The sequence below is a fragment of the Sinocyclocheilus grahami genome, unplaced genomic scaffold (assembly GCF_001515645.1).
Source record: "Sinocyclocheilus grahami isolate Dianchi unplaced genomic scaffold, SAMN03320097.WGS_v1.1 scaffold967.1, whole genome shotgun sequence".
Lineage (NCBI taxonomy): Eukaryota > Metazoa > Chordata > Actinopteri > Cypriniformes > Cyprinidae > Sinocyclocheilus > Sinocyclocheilus grahami.
In genome coordinates, this window is record NW_015506146.1 from 171,049 (window position 1) to 177,752 (window position 6,704).

At 35.9% G+C, this 6,704-nt stretch overlaps 1 pseudogene; it reads left to right on the forward strand.

The window, feature by feature from the left end:
- Positions 1-4,062: 4,062 nt before the first annotated feature.
- LOC107564866 (cleft lip and palate transmembrane protein 1-like protein) lies at positions 4,063-5,165 on the forward strand (annotated as a pseudogene).
- The last annotated feature ends 1,539 nt before the right edge of the window (positions 5,166-6,704 follow it).

Genomic DNA, 6,704 nt, shown 5'->3' on the forward strand with positions numbered 1-6,704 from the left:
TGTCTGTCTGTCTGTCTCTGTCTATCTGTCTGTCTGTCTATCTATCTATCTATCTATCTATCTATCTATCTATCTCTTTGTCTGTCTGTCTGTCTGTCTGTCTATCTATCATAAAATAACACAACAATAATTGACATTAAGGGAAAAAAAGAAAAGAAGAGGGGGGACATACAGACATCACAAAAGCTAATAGCATTACAATAGTTAACAAAGTATAACACTTTGTCATCATAAAAAAATGAAAGGTTCCTACAACAGACTCAAGAATGTTATATGTTACTACCACTGTGCTCTTGAGCATAAAATCTCTCAAGCGCAGATTGTCATTGCGGCCGCAGGGTGGCGCTCTCCGTCTACATCCCACTCAAACCTGCCCACAGATCTTGTATTCTGAGATGCGGCTTGTACATCTGGTTTTACGGTTGCATATTTGAGAAATTATATGTAAATTAATGTCTCCGCTCCAGTCTTTGTGCCCTGAAGGTTTTAGGCCTCCTGTCATTCACTGAAACATCAACTCGCTGCTGCACCGATGCTTTTACGGCGCCTGGAATAAAGGCACTGCATCATTTCCCATCCGCGAGCGCACAATGAATGAATGAATGAATGAATGAGGCAAGTGATGCTGTGCTTGCCAGCTCGGGGTAACGCTAAAAGCTTTTGCTCTGTGTTTGTCCACTTACAAAAACGAACTTGGCGTGGCGTTAAGATGTTCCCGTCGTGTTATTCTAAACCCAAAAATGGGTCTCAAAAAAGAAGATATTTTGAAGATTGCTGGTAATCAAACAGTTGGTGCATGGTTGCCATTGACTTCCATAATATTTTTTTCCTACTATGAAGTCAATGGCAACCACCAACTGTTTGATTACCAGCAATCTTCAAAATATCTTCTTTTGTGTTCAACATAAGAAAGCAACTCATACAGGTTTGGAACGACATGAGGGCGAGTAAATGATGACAGAATTTTCATTTTTAGGTGAACTATCCCTTTAAGTTCTCTCAACTCATGTTTAAAAAATTGTACTAAGTAAAACTAATGTTTTGTCGATTTTAATTTGTTTGTTCACTAAATGCAAAATGCCTCGTTCAGCCAATATATTCATGAAGAAAACAAAAGATTTCAGTAAACTTTTTTTTATTAACTCAATAAATGAATTTCTTGATATGATAGCCTAGTCATACTATATAGTCATAGGACACTTAATATGTTAAAGGAACAATATGTAAGTTTTTTTTAATAAAATATCCAAAAACCACTATAACAGTGTTATATATTTTGCTGACTTGTGTACTTACATTGTCCCAAATGTTTCGAAGAATGTTTAAATCCAGAGAAATAAGCAATTTTAACTAGTGACACGGACCGTGTCTATTGTGTCGCCTGCCAAATACGTCATACAATTTCCTCGTACATTATCCCAAATGTTTCAAAGAATGTTTAAATCCAGCGAAATAAGCAATTTTAACTAGTGACACGGACCGTGTCTATAGTGTCATTGTGTCGCCTGCCAAATACGTCATACGATTTCCTCGAAAACATGGAAACACCAAAGACGCTTTAATATGTTGTGTGTTTTAATAGACCGGTGACGACCGCACAGAGTAGCATTATAACAGAACTTTCAAATGTATCTAGTATGATAAAACAGCGCTGCTTTTTTTTTTTCCACATACGCACGACCGGAAGGAGCGGAAGCAGTCGACTGTGGCGTAATAAAAGCTCCGCTGCTTTCGAGCCGTGTGTCACGCTCGTTCAGCGGCCTCGTTTCGCTTCGACGGCTTTCAGCCTCACCCTGCTTCATTCTACTACGTTAATAAATCATTAGCTCATCCATGAACATGATTTCTGCCCGAGTCCCGTCGGATTGCATCGGCTGTGGGGATGAAGACTACAACTCCCATGATTCCTATTTGTTTATTTTGAATACTCACCATCTAGCGGCGAAAATTACATATTGTGCCTTTAAAGGGGTCATATGATGCTATTTTAAAGATCATTATTTGGTGTAACAGAATATGTTGACATGCTTTAATGTTAAAAAAACACATTTTTCAAATACTGTAAATTATTGTAGGTCCTCTATGCCCCGCCTCTCTCAAACGTGTCATTTTCAACAAAGCCCCCTCCTTTGAAATCGCATCATATGACCCCTTTAAGTGAGCCATGCTGTGTTTGTAAAGAGGATAACAATCATCCTTTCAAAGCAAAGAAATTAACATTTAAGGAATATGAAATTCTTTGTTCAGACTACTGTTTTTGACTCGTTGGAACAACATTTGGGGCATTCAAGAAAATAAGTACATCTTTATACTTAAATTTCATAATTTTTTGAATTTTTTTATGTCTCATTAAAGTATGTACTGACAAGCATTTATGGTAAAATAAAATGTACTTTAATGCCATTTCAATTGAAACTTGGATTTAAATATACAGTATTTGCACACTTACACATTTGTAATGATGAAGTTGTAATTTCAGTACATTTAAATATATTACATAGGCTATATTTACGTGCTTAAGTATTTGTGGCTCAGAACCACCTGGTGAAAACTGACGAAATTGAAAAGCATCTTTAATGTGGTTTTGACCAGTTTTGTAGTATGTGAATATCTTCCTCAGATAGCATTGAATGTCTAATTCATCTAGTATACTTTGTTGTGATTAAATTTTAATTAATGGGTTTTAATATGAAAAGCATCTTTAATGTGGTTTTGACCAGTTTTGTAGTATGTGACTATCTTCCTCAGATAGCATTGAATGTCTAATCACAACGCACTGGATAGCTGGCCAATCAGAGCACACCTCGCTTTTTCAGACCGATGAGCTTTGTAAAAATCGACGCGTTTCAAAAAGGCGGGGCATAGAGGAGAAACAATAATGTACAGTATGTGGAAAATAATGTGTTTTTTTAACTTTAAACCGCATAAACACATTTCATTACACCAAATACACAAAATAATATTCTTTTTAGCAGCATCATATGACCCCTTTAAAGGTAATAGTACGGAGCCACGCTCATGACATGCAAGAAAAAATAAATAAATCGTGCACACGATTTACTAATTCGTTCCCTCGATGTACTAAAACGTGCACACGATTACAATTTCATTCCCTTGATTTGCTAATTGTTTCCTCGATTTGTTAATCATGTGCACAATTTACTAATTCATTCTCTCGATTTATAAATCGTGTGCACGATTTAGCAAATCGAGGGAACAAATTAGTAAATCGTGCGCACAATTTATAAATCGAAGGAATTAATTAGTAAATCGTGTGCACAATTTATAAATCGAAGGAATTAATTAGTAAATCGTGCGCACAATTTATAAATCGAGGGAACGAATTAGTAAATCGTGCGCACAATTTATAAATCGAGGGAACGAAATAGTAAATGGTGCGCATAATTTATAAATCGAGGGAACGAATTAGTAAATCGTGCGCACAATTTATAAATCGAGGGAACGAAATAGTAAATCGTGCACACGATTTAGCCTGCTATTTTTTTTCCTGCATGCCATGTGCGGGGCTCCATATAATAGTGAATAAGACACAGTTTAATTAAAAGCAAGTACTTTGCTTTAGTATGTCAGCACACCAAAAAGTGTAATTCTTTCACGCATATCAAACAAAATTTTAATAAAACATAATGATTTCAAATTTACTGTAAATTAAAACTTATTACAAAGTGCATTTTTTAAAAGTAAACATAAGTGCGTTAGGAAACATTGTCATGAAAGTGTACTTATATTTTATATCTATATTTTATGATTTGAAGTACACTAAAACTGCACTTTCAGTACATCAAGTGCACTTATTTTTCACAAGGGTAGATTTGGTTAGCATATCTTTTTCAGGAGATGTTGACCGTGCTATTTTTGATTAAAACTAAAGCATTTTTTTAAGTTGCCCTGGATAAGAGCATCATCTAAAAGCTTTAAATCACTTATTTGTACAACATAGTAATATTACCTTACTTCATCATCACTCCATGAACATATTAAATGAAAATGTTCTCTACTCCAAATCAGCTCATGCAAATGCATTGAGATAGATGCGAATAAATGTGGATATTTTCCTGTGTAAAGGCACCAGAAGAGCAGCAGATTGTTTCTTACTGGAGATCCCGGCTTACCTTGAATGTAATGAATGAGGATTTCACCTTCAACAGTGCCACGGTGCCCAGCGACCTTCGCCGCTATATGAAAATGTGAGTCATTTTCTGAAACATAGATAATCCGTGTCTAATATCTTATCTAGACTTCCAACACTTTTTGTTTCACTTTCATTTTATTTTCTCAGAGTTGAAGATGGAAAAAAAGAAAAAAAGACATTTTATCTGCCACTGCTACTGGTTGATGAACTAAGAAGCAGATTAAATTACTTAATTGTATGTAAAAACTTTTAAAATGCATAAAATTACAGTTTTGAGTTTAGCTTTTTGAATGCACTTTTACATATTAAATTGCACAGGAGATGAACAGCCCCACAAAAGCAGTCCCTCTGACAATATCATATGACACCATTACCTTACGCAAGTTCAGAATATGGATCCACATACAAGCTGTCATATACTCACTCAAACATTTTGGTAAGTCACATACAATGCCTTACATATGCATCATATACAGAAATAATCCAGTAAAAATATTCTTTCAAATGTTTAATTCAGTATTAATATATATTTTTTTTTCTTGCAGGATTTTCGGAGCAAAATCTTGATGAAATTAAAGCCATGTTTGTTGAGAGTGGGCTGCATGTCTTGGCTTTGTCTGTTTTAGTGCCTGCATTTCATGTAAAATGCTTTATAAATACTTATTTCATGTACTTAATCTGTTTATTATGTGTGTGTGTTTATATATAATGCAATATTCTGTTTCACAGCTCTCATTTGAAATCGTTGCCTTCAAGAATGACATACAGTTTTGGTGAGAAAAGAAGAGTTTAGCTGGCATTTCTAGAAGATCAGGTACTAAATCACGATTAATTTGCCACAGACGGGGAAAAAAAAGTGGCTATAAAATTGTGTTTCTCTGTCTCTGCAGTTGTGTGGAGATGTTTCAGCAGCATTGTAATATTCCTCCATCTACGAGAAGAACAATCCAGCTGGCTGATTCTACTTCCCACTTTGGATCTCAGCTCTAATTTAAGTATAAAAATAGATTAAATGTGCTCATTTTGGACTGCTGGCATTTATTTCTGTTAGAACCAATTTAACTGAATATGAATCCTCCTCTACTATTATTGAATTTGTAGTTATGGAAAGTGAAAAAGGTCTTGGCACTTTCACCCAAATTTCATGTAAGTGTTTATTACTTAAACTCAGTAAGCACAGTATGGCCTTTTTGATGAATATGCTACACGTCTTACTCATTCTGAGGTGTTTTCTTGAAGGATGAAAGAATGGATGATTTTGAGTGAGCAACGGAAGACTATGATTCAAAGGTATGAGCACATTCTTTTTTAAACCATTTCATTTTGCTCATTGAGCTATTTTGTTTCTTATAACCCCTGTTTCCTTGAGAGTTCCTGTAGAATTAATCATCTCATTCTATGACACTGTTGTTTTGCCTGGAAATATGTATTTTCCATTGAATCAAACAGTTTAAAGGGGTCATCGGATGCTACATGCACTTTTACAAGTTGTTTGAACTGAAATGTGTGTTGGCAGTGTGTGTACACAACCACCATATAATGATAAAAATCCAACCGGTGTTTTTGTTTTATCTACTAAAATATTTCCCCCTTTCTCAAATCGAGCCGATCTCAGATGCCTGTCTGTGTGACGTCACAAAAACAGGCCCCTCCCACGACAGTTTGATTGACAGTAGCGTTTCAGCACAGACTGGACTGGCGTCTTACCTTAGACCCGCCCTGAGTGAGCTGTCATCAGTCCGCCATTGTTTCACCGCCGGAGCAGATGTAGACAAGAATGACTCCTAAGTGATTGATTTGTTGTGTTCTGTTGTTGGATGTAATAATGAACATAGCAGTCATCATTTACTCCCGACATCTGAGCCGCTGAAGACGCAGTGGATTACGTTGTTTCTTCACAGCGTCCCCCCCCCCCATCTACCTAAATGCGTCTATGTTCGTGCGAATCATTCGTGATCCAGCTTCACCTACAGAAGAAGTGAGTATAAGGTTTTTTAATGAATCTTTGCAAATCGCCTTTCCTAATAATGTGCTAATTAGCAAGTTTCACGATGAATGCGGCTAAAGTAAACAGTCCCTCAGAGAGCAGCTCGGAAGAGAGGGGCGGGGTCAGCAGAGCTCATTAACATTTAAAGGAAAATGCTACAAAACGGCTTGCTCTGAAAAGAGCTGTTTTTGACAGGGTAAAAGGGTGTTGTTTTATACTACCATTGAGAAACTTTAACCTAACTATGTTACAGACTTTTCATTAAGACACTAAAGAATCATATCAATTTGTGGAAAATGGTCATCCAATGACCCCTTTAAGTAGTTTCACGTGGACTTCCTTTTTACTTGTACAGGCCATGAAGTTCTTGTTATATCTGATGTATCCGTTGTGTATCAGTGGGGCCATATACTTATATCTCCAAAATAAAAGGTAACATTATCCGCTAATGAACTATAAATACATTATGCATTAATTTTTTTATTTGAAATACTGTGGATTTGGAAAGTTTGTGAACCCTTAAGAATTTTCTGTAAGTTTGACCTACATTGAGACTGGATCTAC